The 19,064-nt window shown below is 43.6% G+C and overlaps 1 protein-coding gene across 2 annotated transcripts in view; it reads right to left on the reverse strand.

The window, feature by feature from the left end:
- Positions 1 to 19,064, reverse strand: part of LOC141159937 (uncharacterized) — a 405,956-nt gene that overhangs the window by 254,677 nt on the left and 132,215 nt on the right. The window lies entirely within an intron of this gene.

Consider the following 19,064-nt stretch of genomic DNA (forward strand, 5'->3'; position numbering starts at 1 on the left):
TGATATTCTAATTTAGTGAGATGCACCTGTATATTTTGACTCACTAGACTGTTAATAATTGCTGGTGAAACATTATTGTAGGGAGGTCAAGGCCTTGCTCCAATCCGCCTCTGACAGGGAGGGTATTATTGGTCTCAACAAACGATGGCAATGAAGAGCATTTACTGCTTAGTAACTGTATATAAAGATCAACCCCTGGCTCCTTTAGAATCACTATCTGGGAATATGAGGATATGAAAATATTTCCAATGTCTGGGAACTGGTTATTTGGGGCATGCTTTAGTTGCAGATACCTAAAGAAAACATGTTTGGTGGGTTTGATAGAGCTGTTGACATTGAAAGAAACAAGAACATCCTGAATGTATACCTGTTGACTCCTCTAAGTTCTACCAAAACTGAGCATATTGGGAATGTAGCAATTTGGGAAGAGTACTGCTATGACATAAGGGGGACTCCGGTACTGTGTCCTTGGACTGAAAAATCTTTTTTGGTGTCTCTCCACACTAGAACTGCAAGTCTGTGATTTGGTAGGAAGGAGTATCCGTATTGCCCTGGTGCCTCCAAGACCCCCATAGACTCTGAACACTCAAACAGTACACAAAGGTGGTGTTCAGAATTAGGCAAATGATTATCTGCTATCCAGATTGTTGTAGAAAGTGAAGTTGGCCATCTAAATAGTATAAGAAGTCTGGGAGTTCTGCTTCTAAAGAGTGGTCCATTTCAGTTTGAGCCCCATATGAAGGATACTAAAAGGGAGTTGATCATGCCAAAGACCTTTTTTGGGACTATAGAGGCTGAATGTTCCAGAACATATAGGAATTCAGGGAGAACTATCCCATATTCTAATTTTTCCCATTTCCCACCACCACACCATAAGGAGAGGATCCGTCCCAAGGACAGGAAACCCTACAGGATTAAAAGTTGGACCCCTCTATCATGCCTCAGTGGTTTCCTGTCCTGGAGGAGACCCTACGGCTCCCCGGGCGCTGCCAGAGGAGTGAAGAATTTACCTGGTCAAAGTGGCTGCGTCGCACCAGAAGCCAACCATGAGGGACCGGGAGCACTGTGAGAGGCGTCCGCAGCACACCTGAAGCCGATCGCAGGGTCATGGATCTCTCCGAAGGCGGTGGGGAAGGCGTCCATGGTGCCGCTCCAGATGCCGGCCACCGGATTGAAGCTTCTCCGGGAGCGCGGTGCATCTCTGGGCGACAAAAGGAATGACATCAGTTCCGGTGGCACAGCATAGTGCTTCCCCGGAACCCCTGCTCGGTGTCTGATGTCACTTCCGGTTGCGCAGTGCATCGCTGGGAGCCGGCACAGCGATGCATCCGAGGGGCACGGCCCATAGTGGTTAGTGCATCCCCGGGATAGAGCAGGGCATCATCTTGGGGCACGGCCGGTATTGGCTATGTGATTCCCCAGGGAAGAAGATTGTGGCTACTCCTATTTCCGGCTGGGGGGAGGTGGAATATCAAATAAAGATCCCCCCCTTTCCTCCATTCCATGCTGCAAGGTGTTCAAGGATGGAGGATGCAACTCAGCCTGGAGAACCACAGAAGCGCAGCCCCTCCGACCTCGGTAGTCCTGTGTCAGGTGGGGTAAGTCAGGGGTAATCCCGGAAAAATCTTTGCTAAGATGTATCCACTTTTGTTTATACATTTTTTTTTAGGACAGTCCTAGGAAGGCGCAAAGTCTAAACATGAAGAATGTATGCTGTGCAAGTGTAGATTAGGGGCAGCCTACACTAAACGGTTATGCAGGGATTATATTGAAAAGACCCTGTCAAGAGTCCCCCTCTCATGGATAGTATGCGGTACATGATTAAAGTCGAGATTAGGAAATCACTTAAGGGAATAATAATAATAGTTTTTATTTTTATAGCGCCAACATATTCCGCAACACTTTACAAATTTTAGGGGGGACATATACAGACAATACAGAATAAGCATATCTCATATCGAAAGGAGTGAGGGCCCTGCTCGCAAGCTTACAGTCTATGAAGAAATGGGGGAGACACAAAAGGTAAAAAGTACATATATTGTATAATGCAGCCTTGATATACTAAATAGGATAAATAATAATACATGGACTGGTCGCCAGCCAATATGTGTACAGTCCTGACCGAGGCTATTATGTGCATGGTTGGTATGAACCTGAAGTTGAAGAAGATTTTAATATGGGGGAAAACTGGGACGGACAGAGTGTGTTTAGGCGATACGCCAGTCTAAAGAAATGTGTTTTTAGGGTTCGCTTGAAACTGGGTATTGGGAATTAATCGAACTGTCCTGGGTAGTGCATTCCAAAGAATTGGCGCAGCACGCGAGAAATCTTGGAGACGGGAGTGGGAAGTTCGGATTATGGAGGATTTTAATTTTAAGTCATTTGCAGAACGGAGGGCACGTGTAGGGTGGTAGACTGAGACAAGAGAGGAGATGTAGGGGGTACTGAAGCATGGAGCACTTTGTGGGTAAGCGTGATAAGTTTAAATTGAACTCTATATTGGATGGGCAACCAATGCAATGACTGGCACAGGGAAGAGGCATCGCCAGCCAGCACTTCAACAAAAGAGGCTAGCGGGAAGTCTAGTTCAGAAGAGGATGTTGAGGAACGACAGCTGGGAAACTACTACACAGACTCCACACCGTCATCATCCTCTATTGACAGCGATGGGGATCCTTCATGTTTTCCGCCTGGAGATACTAGTAGGCTAGTGAAGGCGGTCAGAGCCATCATGGAAGTGAAGGAGCCTAGGTCCATGCAGAATCAAGTGTTTGGGGAATTGGAGAGCAGGAAACATAAATATTTTCCGGTACATAAAACCATTGCCCAATTAATCAAAAGGGAATGGAAGAAACCAGACAAAAAAGCTTTCACTCCAAAACTAATTAAGAGGAAATACCCCTTTGAGCCAGAGGACTCAGAGTATTAGGATAAAACACCTAAAGTCGATGTTGCGGTATGTAAAGTATCCCACAACTCAGCTCTCCCATTTGATGATGCAGGACTTTTAAAAGACCCTGTTGATAGGAAAGTAGAGAGTTTTTTCAACAAAGCATGGGAATCTGGAGCTGCAGCGTTCAAACCAAACATAGTGGCCATGTGTATTGCAAGATCCTTAAGTTTATGGTTAGGTCAGCTGCGAGAACAGATCAGGAACAAATCCCCTAGGGATCAACTACTAGCATGCCTACCAAATATAGCGAAAGCAGCAGACTTCCTTGCTGAGGCTTCAGCAGACGCTGTCCGTCTGACAGCACGAGTCGACGCCTTGTCTAATTCAGCCAGGAGAGCCCTTTGGCTACAAAACTAGACAGGGGACTTCAACTCAAAATTCAGACTTTGCAGTATCCCCTTTGAAGGAGAAATTTCTTTTTGGATCATCACTTGCTGAGATACTGGATAAAGCCGCAGACTCTTAAGAAAGGGTTCCCCCAGACTAACACGCCAAGGTTTAAGAGGCTATTCCGTCCTTTCAGGAAAGGGGCCGCAAAATATAAAGACTCAAAATGAAAAGAACCCAGGAATAAAGGGAAGACCTCCCAAGGGGATCGGTTTTTGTCCTGGTTAACAAAAAAATCAGGGAGACAATGACGCCAGGTCCCAGGTAGGTGGAAGGTTAAAACAGTTCTTCCCTGCCTGGGAAAATATTTCCCTAAACCCCTGGGTACTAGACACCATTCAGGACGGGTTAAAGTTAGAATTTCTCTTTCCCCCCCAGACACATATATTGTCACCAAATGCCAACATTCGGGGTTAGGTTAAAATGCCTTAGAACAACAAGTTCTGTTTCTAATTCACAAGGGAGCGTTAGCTTATGTTCCAAATGGAGAGGAAAAAAAGTGTTTCTACGGTCCTCTATTCCTAAGAAAAAAACAGACGAATCACTCAGGACTATCATAAACCTAAAAGGTCTGAACAAGTTTTTGGTGCCAAAACGGTTCAAGATGGAAACTATCGAATCAACGATAAAGCTATTATTTCCGGGATGTTTCATGGCCACTATAGACCTCAAAGATGCCTATTACCGTGTGCCTATTTTCAGGCATCAAAAATACCTAAGGGTAGCAGTCAACATCAGGGGACATTTAAAACACTTGCAGTTCCATGTCCTCCCTTTTGGTCTATCTATAGCCCCAAGAGCATTTACAAAAATAGTGGTGGAAATGTCAGCAGACATAAGAGAAATAGATGTGCTGTTCATCCCATACTTGAACGACTTTCTCATCGTGGGGGAGTCAGAGACTGAATGCAATCTAGCAGTAACGCAAGTGTCAGGAATTTTAGCGTCCTTAGGGTGGCTAATAAATCTAAAAAAATCTCAACTGAAACTAAGACAAACAGATCTTCTTGGGAATCTTGCTAGAGTCAAGAAAACAAATGTCTTTCCTTCCGGAAGAAAAAAAGGGGAAAATAAGAGGATTGGTTTCAGAGATAATAAATAACCCAGAGACTACCCTAAGAAGGGCTATGTCTATCCTGGGGTCCCTGACTTCATGCACTGAGGAATTATCTGAAATGCCCCATTTTTGTAACTGCTGGTATTTGTTTATACAAATATATAAATGTTATAATGCATTGCTTAAATCCTTCTGGATTGGTCACTGCAACATTGCAATAAAATGCAATAACGGGCGATCAAAACATCGGATTTACCCCAAAATGGTATAAATAAAAACGACAGCCCGGCGCGCAAAAAATAAGCCCTCACCCAGCCCCAGATACCGAAAAATGGAGACGCTACTGGTCTCGGAAAATGGCGTCTTTTTTTTTTTTTTTAAACAAACTTTGGATTTTTTTCAACCATTTAAATAAAAAAGAACCTATACATGTTTGGTGTCTGCAAACTCGTAATGACCTGGAGAATAATGATGGCAGGTCAGTTTTAGCAATCAGTGAACGTGGTAAAAAAAGGACCCAAAAAACAACTGGAATTGCATTTTTTTTTTGCAATTTCACCGCACTTGGAATTTTTTTCCCGTTCCAGCACATGATATGGTAAAACCAGTGATGGCGTTTAAAAGTACAACTGGTCCTGCAAAAAATAAGCCCTCACATGGCCATATTGAATGAAAATTTAGAAAGTTCTGGCTCTGGGAAGAAGGGGAGCAAAAAATGAAAACACAAAAACAGAAAGACCCAAGGTCGTTAAGGGGTTAAGAATGAAAGCCTTGATATGAAGAGAAACACAATGTACTTCCAAGATTATTTTGTTGTGCAAATAGATGCATATATTAAATTGTGCCACTTTCCTATTTAAGAACTTTCCTGGCTACAGCTGTGTCTGAGACACTGCTTTTCCAAATTATTTTATTAAGATGCAGCAGAATGTATGTGCATTATGGCAGTTGTCCTTAGAGGAGCTCCCAAAATTTTTTTTATTCCCTAAACCTGTCTAAATGTGTAAGTGCAATAAAATACTTGACGATTGCTGCACCCTCCCGTTTCTAGCATCGCTCTACTCCTTTACAGATCACACTAGGGTTTATTTGTGAACCTGAAGTCGTTTTTTTCAAGGTAAGTCTATGGAGCATCAGAACAAGACCCCAGTCTGAGAAGAGGACCAGAGCGGCGCTGTAGAGGGGGAGTATATTACTGCACTTAGCATTGCCAAGAATTATTTTTTTTTAATACAGTTTAAAGGGGTTATCCACTACTAGGACAACTCCTTCTTGATCTAAATGTTTGGCCCCGATAAAAAAAAAAAAAAAAACTATACTGACCTCTGGTGCTGGCGCCGTTTCAGTGGTGTCGGCACTCGCAGTCCTGGGGATCCCGTGCGGCTGTTGTGGCACGTGGTGACCAGTCAGCGCTGGCGTCACTCTCTCCGCCTCCTGTCACATTGAACATGGAGAGGAAGTCTGGGCTGCAGCTCATCTCTGACTTCCTCTTCATGTTCAATTTGTCCGAAGGCGTAGACAGTGACGCCAGCGCTGATTGGGCGCCTGGCACCACGTGTCACAACAGCCGCATCACAGCCCGGGACCATGAGTGCCGACAACGCTGGAACGGAGCCGGCACAGGAGGTGAGTATAAGCTTTTTTGATTTTATCGGGGCCAATTGTTACTATCACATTGCGCAGTTAGGTCGATTTTACACATCTGTGAAACAGCGTCTGCTCTGATCGTAATGACCGTTTTGTCTCCTGACCGGAGTTAACAGCCTGATTTCTGCCTGTGAGGTGGTTCATCCCAAACATACACCATGGTTCAGAGAAATTAGAAACTGCCCTTAGAGCTGCGGTATTTCCTGTAAAATTGAGTGACCAGTTTACAAGCTATTTGAAAACCCTGCCCAATGTCAGTGGAATGTGGCCGCTGATACTTGTAAGTCATCAAATCTTTTACACCAGAATTCTGAATTTTGGTGCAACTTGAGGCTGTGCTAAAATTTTGCGACTTTTGGCATTCTTACGCCATTTTTGCAGTTTCCCACAGTTTGCTTCAAACTTACTCCAGCATGGTCTTAAGTAAAATTTGTGCTGAGATGCACACTTTGGCGCACGCTACTCATCAGACGCTTCCGATTCATTACGACACGTTTGCCTCTACGTAAATCAAGAGTCTTAAACTTCACCTTGTCCCCTCATCAACACCATTGTGAAGATTTCCGATCTTGATAAATTGGGGTCAAAGTCCTAAAACTTTTAGTCTCTAGGAATTGAACTTCTTCACTTTGTGTTGCTGACCTGACTTATCTATGCCTGTAGCACTACAATATAGCTGAAGATAAATGGCCCGTCCTCTAATGGTGAGATGACTATGCACATATTGTACCAGTCTATAGGGTAAAGCTGACCTGTGAACTACAGAAAACAAGAAATGTCAGTATGAGGCCACATAAAACACTTGATTTTTTTATCACACACTAATAGTTTTGTACCCACTGATTTTACTTTGCTCAATGACTGTCAATGGTCCGCAGGTGCATCTCACAAATTTAGAATATCATGAAAAAGTTAATTTATTTCAAAAAGTGAAACTCATATTTTATATAGTCATTACAAACAGAGTGATCTATTTCAAGTGTTTATTTCTGTTAATGTTGATGATTATGGCTTACAGCCAATGAAAACACAAAAGTCATTATCTCATAATTGTCTTGTAATACTTTATAACAACAGCTTGAAAAATGTTTTCAAAATCTGAAATGTTGGCCTACTGAAATGTATATTCAGTAAATGAACTCAATACTTGGTCAGGGCTCCTTTTGCATCAATTACTGCATCAATGCGGCGTGGAAAAACCAAGACAAACCAAGCCAAACCAAGTTGGCAAAAAAGGGTATACAATATTATGTGAACCAGACAGAGAAAAAATACCCAATAAAATTTAGCTTTTAATAATTACCATTAAAAGCGTACTTAATAGTCCAAATGGGACAAAACATAACTGAACATATCAATAAAAACATCATATGGGGGAGGGATAGTAAGGGTAACAAAATGTACAGTCAGGCTTACCCTATATAGCCCTTATGGGATGGATTACCCTACCTAACAGCGGAGTGTTTTCACTTTAACGATACGGATTGGTGTCCCCGCTCGACGGAGGCTGTCCCTCACCTGTCCCTAAGTCTCCCTAAGCAGACACACGGATAACATCATACGTATTGACCAAAATCAAATACAATCATGTCATAATTGACATGCTGAATATCACACAGCATTTCTGTTAGTAGGGGAAGAAATGCAAAAACAGAGGGAAATATATCCCATAAATATTGTCAGTGGGATCAGATCTAGCCCCCCAACACTAGTGTATATTAGTGTGAGCCGCACAAAAACCACTCACAAGATCCCAAACAATTAAAAATACATTGGTCAAAGATACAAAAGGAATGGACTTATCTGGTCTCTAGTCCATCTGAAGGTCCCAGCAGATGCCTTGGATGATAATTCTTTAGGCCCCTCAATAAGTGGCTGTATAGTCCCAGACAAAATATAAATTCACAATTGTGGACTTCACAAAGAATTTCCAGTCAAAATGGGCACCCACTTTCTTGTTCCCTCAAGGTGGTATAAACCCATCAGCAAAGAGTGTCCCTTTATTGTAGTCCCAACGCGTTTCACCCCCTCCTCAATCCAGGGCTCATCCGGGGACAAAAAATGTTAGAGGTGAAAAACCATAGTTGGTACACTGATAAGTGCTTCCATGCCGGAGTATAGCCGTGCCTGGAGTAGCAAACAACGCTATATATTTATACCTCCTCTCCAGATGATGTGCGCCAATTGATTCAAATTCCTCCGGAAGAAGATCTCCATTAATTGCGGTCACTTCTGGTGTTGCTCTGGACGTGGACCGCAAGCTGCGTTCCATAGTTTGTATAGTCCCACAATCGCGCATTGATGTATCTTAAGTCACTTCCGGTTGCGTAATTGTGGTCACTTCCGGTGATGCCCTGGACGTGGAACGCAAGCTGCGTTCCATAGTTTGTGTAGTCCCACAGTCGCGCAGTGATTTATCTTACATCACTTCCGGTTGCGTAATGAGGATGCATCATAAGCCGCACTTAAGCCTAACGCCCCATGACTCACTCTGTGACGTGTATCACGTCACTTCCAGTGGCTCCATGGAAATGGACCGCAAGCCTCCCTTAGACACGAGACCACGCAATCGCGCAGCTCACGGTAACCATGGAGATGGAACGCAAACCGCGCTCCAAAATATTATCAGACAACCACTCTTAAATCTTTTCAAAAAGCACCATGGCAATAAAGAATATTCAAATAATGGTGTCAGTGTGTATCTAAGAGAATCTCTTTTTTTCAACAAAGCGATAGTCATGGGATAAGGACTCAAATGCCAGAAAGGCAGATACAGTCATTCCAGTCATCCAGATGGCACAACACACAGGGCTGCAAATGTAAGACTGCTCAATGGAAAGATAGATGAATCTTGAGGCGCTTAAATCATGGCGGGGGGGGCGGGAACCAGTCCTACCCCTAAGAAGATGGTATTAAATATGCTGAATATTCCACCACAATTAAGCATATATGTGTAAATACCTATATAATAGACCATACGATGTCAATAGGTAGCATATTATAATTATAATCCTATTGGAAAATCCAGTTTCAACCCAATGCTAATCATGATATATAGAGTATGAAAAAATAGTCCCGATCAACCAGTACAAGAGATATAATTACTGGGATTAAATCCAAATAAAAATCCATTAAAGAGGCCAGTCATGATTTCGTCCGTTAAGGCTAATTAGAGAAAAGGCTACACAAAACTAGAGAAATTCAGTTGTTCATTAATACCTCCAGGGTTCAGAGATTCAAGCCAGAAAATCCATCTGGATTCCCGCTGTAAAATTCTCCTATTCCAGTCTCTCTGGCGAACTGAGGGGCTGACAACTTCAATTGAGCAGAACGTAATAGAATTTAGATCTCCTCCTTGATAGGTATTCACATGTTTCGCCAGGGGTGTGTCTCTCTTATTTCTAATGTCCCCCAGATGTTCACCAATGCGAACTTTAAATTGTCTCTTACTTTTTCCCACATAATCTTTTGGACAAGTGCATGTGCACATGTAAACAACACCCATGGTTTTGCAGTTGGCGAAATGTTTATTCCTATATGTGCGTCTGGTTACGGCACTCTCAAAGGTATCTGAAGATGAAACGTATCTACAGAAAATACATTGGCCACATCTAAAAGTACGCACCGACCTTCTATCCAACTAGGTGCCCTCTTTTTTAGGTGGAACAAAGTGGCTATGTACCAGATGATCTTTAACTGATCTGCCTCTCCTAAAGGTAACAGATGGGTAGTCCGTAATCCACTTACATATATCAGGGTCAGTCCTTAGAATGCCCCAATATTTTCTCAAAATTGTCATAATCCTTGGGTGTTGATCATCATACGTCCCGATCAATCTAGTTAAAGGGGTCTGTTGGGACCTAGCTCGAGGTACAAGCAATTTGGACCTGTCCTGTTGCAAAGCATAATTATATGCTTTATTAACCACCTTAGTTGGATAGTCTCGATCAATGAATCGCTCCTTTAAGTCCTTTGCCGTATGAAAAAAGTCAGATACAGAGGAACAATTTCTCCTCAGTCTTAGAAATTGACCTTTAGGGATTCCTTGTTTCAGAGGGGTAGGGTGGTAACTCCCCCATCTTAATAAACTATTTGCCGCTGTCGGTTTCCTAAACATAGATGACCTCAAGGAGACAGATTCATTAATAGATATAGTGACATCCAAAAAGGCAATCTTATTGCCGCCTATCTCATAGGTAAATTTTAAACCCAGGTTATTAATGTTGAGACGCTGTATGAACCTAATGAAGGACGCCTGGTCCCCAGTCCAGAGGACGAGGATGTCGTCGATGTAACGGCCCCAAAATTGGATATGTGGGCCCCCGACGCAATCCCCGTCCCCAAAGACCACAGTGTCCTCCCACCAGCAAATTGGCATAAGTAGGGGCACATGGGCTCCCCATTGCCGTGCCCCTGAGCTGGTGGTAGAACCTGCCATAAAAAAGAAAAAACATTTTGTTACCCTTCCTATCCCTCCCCCATATGATGTTTTTATTGATATGTTCAGTTATGTTTTGTTCCATTTGGACTATTAAGTATACTTTTAATGGTAATTATTAAAAGCTAAATTTTATTGGATATTTTTTCTCTGTCTGGTTCACATATCAATGCGGCGTGGCATGGAGGCGATCACCCTGTGGCACTGCTGAGGTGTTATGGAAGCCAAGGTTGCTTTGATAGCAGCCTTCAGCTCGTCTGCATTGTTGGGTCTGGTGTCTCATCTTCCTCTTGACAATATCCCATAGATTCTTTGGGGTTAAGGTCAGGCAAGTTTGCTGGCCAATCAAGCACAGTGATCTTGTTGTTTTTAAACCAGGTATTGGTACTTTTGGCAGTGTGGACAGGTGCCAAGTCCTGCTGGAGAATGAAATTTCCATCTCAAAAAAGCTTGTTGGCAGAGGGAAGCATGAAGTGCTCTAAAATGTCCTGGTAGACAGCTGCGCTGACTTTGGTCTTGATAAAACACAGTCAACCTACATCAGCAGACGACATGGCTCCCCAAACCATCACTGATTGTGGAAACTTCACACTAGAGCTCAAGCAGCTTGGATTGTGGCCTCTCCACTCTTCCTCCAGACTCTGGGACCTTGATTTCCAAATGAAAATTGGAACTCTGGGACCTTGTGGAGTGTGTCAGTGACTGCCTTCTGGACATCTGTCAAGTCAGCCGTCTTCCCCATGATTGTGGAGCCTACTGAAACAGACTAAGGGACCTTTTTAAACTCTTAGGAAGCCTTTGCAGGTGTTTTTTGTTAATTATTTTAATTTACTGAGTTAATGAATTTTGTGTTTTAATTGGCTATAAGTAGTGATGAGTGAGCATGCTCGCTACTGCTCGGTGCTCGCCCGAGCATCTCACTGCTCGAGATGCTCGCCGAGTATTTCCGGGTTGCTTGGGCGGGAACTCGGGTCCCCTCCCTGCATGTTTGGTGCTCTTTAGAGAGCCAATGAACATGCAGGGATTGGCTGCCATGCACTGAAATGCCGTAGCCATGTTGGTTGTGGGCATTACAGTGATTGGCTGGCCGCACAGCGTCATCAGGTCTATATCAGACCTGGCGCCGCCATGCTCATCACAGTCACTCCGGATCAGACAGTGTAGGGAGAGCTGCTGCTGTGTCAGGGAGAGATTTGATTGTGTATTAGGTAGTGTAGGGAGAAAAAACGTACATTACACATATCCATCTTAACAAACAGTCCTTCTGAGGACTAAACCATCTGTAGAGATATCAGGCAGGTAGGGTGTATAGGCAGGGAGTATATATATCAGACTGCAGTGCATATAGCACAAGAGGCTTCATTCCAATTCTGCCTTCTGCTGCTGTTAGATATTTCTAGAAATAGGCCCAGGTCTCAGGGGCCAGGAATACTTTACTTTGGATCTTAATCCTCATTATTTGCTTAAAAAGCAATCCAGAGAACACAGTTTTTAGTGCCGCTGGTGGAATTATAACTGATAAGCGCATCCACCTGTCAACTGAAAATGCTGACAGGCTGACTCTTATAAAAATGAACAAGGGCTGGATTGGGCCAGACTTCTCAACACCACCGAATGATAGCAGCGTAACATCAACTCAAATCCAGTGTCTTTTCTTGGGAGGTGTATTCTCATGCACCTTTTCACACCCACACATGGGTATACGCTTCCTGATTTTGGCTATTTGCTCTTGTCCTTCTCCTCATCCTCCATCACCATATCACCAGGGTGACCGTGGTCCGTGATGCAACACCCACCTAATTTTTTTAAAGGGTGTTTATCATGCTCGTAAAAAAATTTTTGATACAGTATGTTCATGTATACCCCTCAGGGGTAAATGTTTGTCAGCCCATACACTTAGTGCATGGCCATTACAAGTATAGGAGGCCCGCTCCTTTCTAATGGGAACATTTTTTCATGAGGCCCTCCTCCACGTCTCTTGCAAGGGGCATTGAAGTGCCTCCAAATTTTTGGCAGCCCTTGCATTCACTGCGTAGGCCAACACTATGGGAGACTCTTTCCTTTCTAATGGTAATTTGTCGTTACTGTGGCCCTGCGCTATGTGTCTTTAAATTCTTAGTGGGGTTTTTCCTAAAATTGGTCAGCCGTTGGACTCACTGCATACCCTATAACTGTATAGCAGACTCTCTCCTTTCTAATGGGAACATGTCGTACCTTGTTACTGTGGCCCTGCTCTGTGTGTCTTTAAATTCTTAGTGGTGTTTTTCCCAAATTTTGGCAGCCCTTGCAGTCACAGCATGGGCATTACCACTATAGGAGACCCGCTCCTTTATAATGGGAACATTTTTTTTACTGAGACCCTCCTCTATGTCTCTTCAAAGGGGTATTGGGTTGCGTCCAAATTTTTGGCAGCCCTTGCAGTCACTGGATACGCAATAACAGTATAGGAGACCCACTTGTTAATAATGGGAACAACAAAGCAATAGCCGGCTGATGGCCTTTTAAGAATAGTAAGGGCCGTCTGATGTCCCTATAAAAATAGGCTTTATGACTTTCAGAGTCCCTCCATCATAAATAAAACAGGATGTGTCTGATGATGTGTCACACACCACATTGCCAGATAAGGTTGTAAAATGTTAAAATGACATTTCCCGGTGAATGCATTTGTCTTAAAAAACAACGTAAAAAAACAAAACAATAGGATCTTTCTTTAGTTTAAAAAAACAGCGTCACCAATTTAACCTCAATGGAATCACATTGTTCAGCTCATGCATCTCCTCCTCCATCTCCGAAATGACCACATCAGTCACAAGCTGACAGCACTGCAGCACTGCCTTGGCCAAGCGGCAACAGGCTGTGCTGAAGATAACATGCTTAATTGACAAACCGCCCAGCACTGCAGAGTTGTTGAAAGCTGTAACACAGCAGCCTGATCTGTGGCTCTCACCGCTGAACATACAGCCAGGCATGGTCGTATGTGACAATGGGCGTAACCTGGTGACGGAGAAATGACAGCCGGGGTAGATACGGTTTCCCTCTATGCCAGTCCTTTCACCGAGCTAAAGAATATGGCTGTGGTGAAATACACCTCCCACTGAGAAGCTGTTTCAGATTGATAAACATTGTGCCCACCAGAGGATTTAATTCTGAGGGCTAACCTTTCTCACCCGCTCAAGAGCCCCATAGCAGCTGCAAAGTTAGCGCTATCATAAACTCTCCTGAGGTAGAAGCCAAGGCACACCAGAGGATTCTTTGGTGGGACCGTCCAACCCTGCCAAGAAGCAGTCCTGGCTAAAAAAAAATGTGTGGGAAGGTTCCTGGACACTCTATGGTTGCTTTTTTACTGAGGAGGAAACACACGCAAACACGGGGAGAACATACAAAGTCCTTACAGATGTTGTCCTTGCTGGGATTTGAACCTAGGATCCCAGCGCTGCAAGGCTTCAGTGCTAACCACTGATCCAATGTGCTGCCGTTCACCCTCTAATATCTAACAGGCTGGAGAAACTTGCACCTACTGCCACTCTATCTTCAGCTCCTTTGTGAGAAAATGTATTTGGGCAGCCACTCAGTCTACCAAATAAAATTCTTGAGAAGGAAATTGGGGATGGCTTCGCTACTGGTACTGGGGGCAATGCTAATACCATGGCGTCGTACCATAGTTTGCTGGAAACAATCCAGGCTGGTAGAAGCCAAGCAAATTCCCACAGAAAAGTACCAGCAGTAATGTTCAGGCCACATTTCAAGTGCAAGCAGCTTTAGAGGACTTCCTGGGAGAAATGACACGTAGGGTAGATACGGTTTCCCTCTATGCCAGTCCTTTCACCGAGCTAAATACAACTCTTAGGAAAAAAAGTTGTGGACTGGCTCCATACCGTCCCTGGCCACATTCACCTGTCCACGTGTTTGTGGTTAGGCGGTCCTTCCCAGTAAGTGCACTGGGAAGGGCACGGGTAATGTTGTGGGACTCGTGCTTGTGGAAGGCGGAGGAGATACCAGGAAATATAGTGGCGGTTGGAGACCGAGTATGGACACCCGGCCGCCGCCGGCATGAGGTTGTGAAAAACTACAACCTCCACGAGCTTAAAAGGCCATATTTCAAGTGCAAAGAGTTGCCCAGAAATCTGGCAGTTTAGTGTTGCGGCCTGTGGGTGGGTGAGTGGCTGGCTGCATACTTGCACTTGCATTCCAAGTAACAGAAAACTAAGCAGATGGTGGCCTCTATCATCATCATGGCCTCACCTCGGCACTATGAACTCTTCTGAAGGAGAAGCCAGGGCCCGCCGGAGGAGTCTCCGGTACTCTGGTGGGCCCGTCCAACCCTGCCGAAAAGCCGCCCTGGCTAAGAAATGTGTGAGGGAAGGTTCCCAGACACTCTATGGCTGCTTTTCTAATGTGGATCGGCCATGCTTATGCATGTTATTTCTCAAAACGCATTACAGATCAGGCCATTGTCCAACTCTGTATTCAAGAAATTGAATGCGCAAAGAAAGATGTGTGTGTGTCAAAGCACCACCGACAAGTGCGAGTTGATGTTGGAAGGGCTGCCATTGCTTCTGCAACAAGCTCAATTACAGGACTTCCTGGGAGAAATGACACACAGGTTACATACGTTTTCCCTCTATGCCAGTCCTTTCACCAAGCTAAATACAACTATTAGCAAAAAAAAGTTGTGGACTGGCTTCGTACCGTCCCTGGCCACATTCACCTGTCCACGTGTTTGTGGTTAGGCGGTCCTTCCCAGTAAGTGCACTGGGGAGGGCACGGGTAATGTTGTGGGACCCGTGCTTGTGGAAGGCGGAGGCGATACCGGGAAATATAGTGCTGGCTGGGGACCGAGAATGGACACCCGGCCGCTGCCGGCATGAGGTTGTGAAAAGCTTCCGCCTCCACGAGCCTAAAAGGCCACATTTCAAGTGCAAGCAGCTGTCAAAAATTTGGCAGTATAGTATTGCAGCCTGTGGGTGGGAGGGTGGCTGCATGTATACTTGCGCTTGCATTTCAAGGAATGGGGTAGGGACAACTGAACGCTGCACTGGGACAAGGAGGTGGACGGTGATTGTTGCAAGTCTGCAACGACAGGTGCATGGCGGGAGGCATCTTCGCCTGCGCCAAGGATCACTTATGATGGGCACACTTTTAGGCAGTGACCTGGGAGTGAGATTTTTCCAGAGGTCTTCCCCATGCTATTCCCATGTCTTTTCAGCACTGTATGCATGTGTCTGATGATGTGTCACACACCACATGGACAGATAAGGTTGTAAAATGTTAAAATTACATTTCCTGGTGAATGCATTTGTCTTGGTTGAAAGCAATGCAAAAGTGCAAAAACGCATCAAAAACACTACATGTGAACATAGCCCAAGGTGTGGAGGAGTATTTTTGTTTTTGGTTATTTATTTTGCCCTATATACAAGTCATTACCCTGGAAAGGATGTTCTTTAACATATTTCCCAGGAAAATCCATTTTGGTTTCGTTTTTGTATGTTTTATTGTGAGTCCGTAAAAGTGGCGTAATACTCTGACAACGTTGTTGACAGCAGTGACCTGGGAGTCAGAAATACTTCCAGTGGTCTTCCCCATGCTGTTCCCATGTCATATGAGCACTGTTCCCATCGATTTGGGCAATTTTTAGGCCCTCTGCAGACCGCCAGGGGGAGCCGCCTGAAAAATGCTCGAGTTTCCCATAGACTTACATTGGGCTCGTTGCTCGGGTCGAGAACCCGAGTATTCCAATTTGCTCGACCTGAGCGACGAGTACCCGAGCATTTTAGTGCTCGCTCATCACTAGCTGTAAGCCATAATCATCAAGATTAACAGAAATAAACACTTGAAATAGATCACTCTGTAATGACTATATAAAAATAAAAATAAAAAATAATAATAATATAAAATATTACTGGGGGTCTGCTATAAGCCACCAAATATAACAGAGGAGAATGAGAATCTGCTATTAGGACAAATAGACAAAGTAGCAAAACATAATGAAGTGATTGTAATGGGGGATTTCAACTACCCGGATATTGACTGGGAAACAGAAACCTGTAGATCTCAGAAAGGAAAAAGGTTCTTGACAAATATTAAGGATAATTATCTCTCCCAACTAGTGCAGGAACCAACGAGAGGGAAGGCCGTGTTGGACTTAATATTGACTAATAGGCCTGATAGAATAACTGAGGTACAGATAGGGGGGAACCTAGGTAATAGCGACCATAATATTATCGACTTCAAAATGCCCTTCAGTAGGGTTATCAATAAGGGAACAACAAAAACATTAAACTTTAGGAGGGCGAAGTTTGATCAGCTGAAAGAAAACCTTCAACTTATTGACTGGGACAAAGTTCTTAATCAAAGGAATACGAATAGTAAATGGGAAACCTTCAAAAGAATTCTGAATACTCAGTGCGAGAGGTATATACCGTATGGGAATAAAAGGGCCAGAAATAAGAGGAAACCAATATGGTTGACCAAGAACGTAAAAGGGGCGTTAAATAGCAAAAAAGAGGCATTCAAGAGATTAAAACAGGAAAACAGGAGGCACTAATGTGTTACAAGGAAAAAACGAGAACCTGTAAAAAACAAATAAAAATAGCGAAGGAGGAAACAGAGAGACGTATTGCTAGGGAAAGTAGATCAAATCCCAAACTGTTCTTTACGTATATAAATAGTAAAAGGATTAAATCGGATAATATTGGACCGATAAAAAGTGAGGAAGGCAAAATCATAGAGAAAGATGAGGATAAAGCTAATCTATTAAATAATTTTTTTTCGACAACTTTCACAAAGGAAATCGAACTAACAGGAGAAATGAGAAGTGACAAACTTAATCCTCCACTAAGTATGACAAATCTAACCCAAGCTGGGGTACAGAAACGCCTCAGTAACATTAAAATAAACAAATCACCAGGACCTGATGGCATACACCCACGGGTACTAAGGGAACTAAGTAATGTGATAGACAGACCGTTATGTCTTATATTTAAGGACTCTGTTGAGACTGGGTCTGTACCACTTGGTTGGCGACAGGCGAATGTAGTGCCAATATTCAAAAAGGGAGCGAAAAGTGACGCCGGAAACTATCGGCCGGTGAGTCTGACGTCCGTTGTGGGCAAAATTTTTGAAAGCTTCATTAAAGAGGCAATTACGGAGCATCTTGATGCTAATAATCTTTTAATCCCGAACCAACATGGATTCATGAGGAATCGCTCCTGCCAAACAAACCTGATTGACTTCTACGAGGAGGTTAGCTCTCGAGTAGATCAGGGGGAACCAGTGGATGTCGTGTATCTCGACTTCTCAAAAGCGTTCGATAGCGTGCCACATAATAGGTTGGTATACAAAATGAGAATGATGGGGCTGGGGGAAAATGTCTGCAAGTGGGTAGCTAACTGGCTAAAGGATAGAAGGCAGAGGGTGGTTATAAATGGAATATACTCAGATTGGGTAAGCGTCACTAGTGGGGTACCACAGGGGTCTGTACTAGGCCCAATGTTATTTAATATCTTTATTAACGACATAGTCAACGGGATAAATAGTAAAATATCAATATTTGCAGATGACACAAAGTTATGTAAAACAATTAATACAAAAGAGGACAGTGCAGACCTACAGAGGGATTTGGATAAGCTGGGTAGGTGGAGCATTAACTGGCAAATGAGGTTTAACGAGGAGAAATGTAAGGTCATACATATGGGAAGGAAAAATGGAAGTCACCAGTACTCACTGAATGGGAAATCATTGGGGAATTCAGAGATGGAGAAGGACTTGGGCATCTTGATTGATAGCAAACTAAATTGGAGTGCCCAAAGTCAGGCCACTGCTGTAAGGGCAAACAGGGTAATGGGATGTATCAGAAGAGGTATAGCTGCAAACGATGAGAACATTGTTCTTCCACTGTACAAAGCACTGGTCAGACCACACTTGGAATACTGTGCTCAGTTATGGGCCCCAATATATAGAAAGGATATAAATGAGCTTGAAAAGGTACAAAGGAGGGCAACAAAATTAATAAAGGGAATGAAGGGACTGCAATACCCAGAGAGGTTGGCAAAACTAGAACTATTCAGCCTGGAAAAGAGAAGGTTGAGGGGGGACATAATAAATGTGTACAAATATGTTAGAGGACAGTATAGAGATCTTGCCCGGGATTTGTTCAAAAGGAGGGATATTACGGTAACAAGAGGGCATTCACTAAGACTGGAAGAGAAAAGGTTTCAGCACCAGCATAGGAAGGGGTTCTTTACGGTAAGAGCAGTGAGAATATGGAATTCACTGAGTGAGGAGACGGTAATGTCGGATTCACTACACCAGTTCAAGCGGGGACTGGATGCATTTCTAGATACCAGGCAGATTTCAGCATATACTTAAAAATAAAATAAAATAGTAGGTTGATACAGGGATTTATTCTGACTGCTGGTTTCAGAGTCGGGAGGGAATTTTTCCTCAGGTGAAGATTGGCCAAATCATTTGGGGTTTTTGCCCTCCTCTGGATCAACTTTAGCAATTACAGAACTAACAGGTCGAACTTGATGGACGCAAGTCTTTATTCGGCTTTACAAACTATGTTACTATGTTACTATGTA

Source organism: Phyllobates terribilis, unplaced genomic scaffold (assembly GCF_046119375.1).
Source record: "Phyllobates terribilis strain yellow unplaced genomic scaffold, ASM4611937v1 Scaffold_1__5_contigs__length_1240528914, whole genome shotgun sequence".
Classification (NCBI taxonomy): domain Eukaryota; kingdom Metazoa; phylum Chordata; class Amphibia; order Anura; family Dendrobatidae; genus Phyllobates; species Phyllobates terribilis.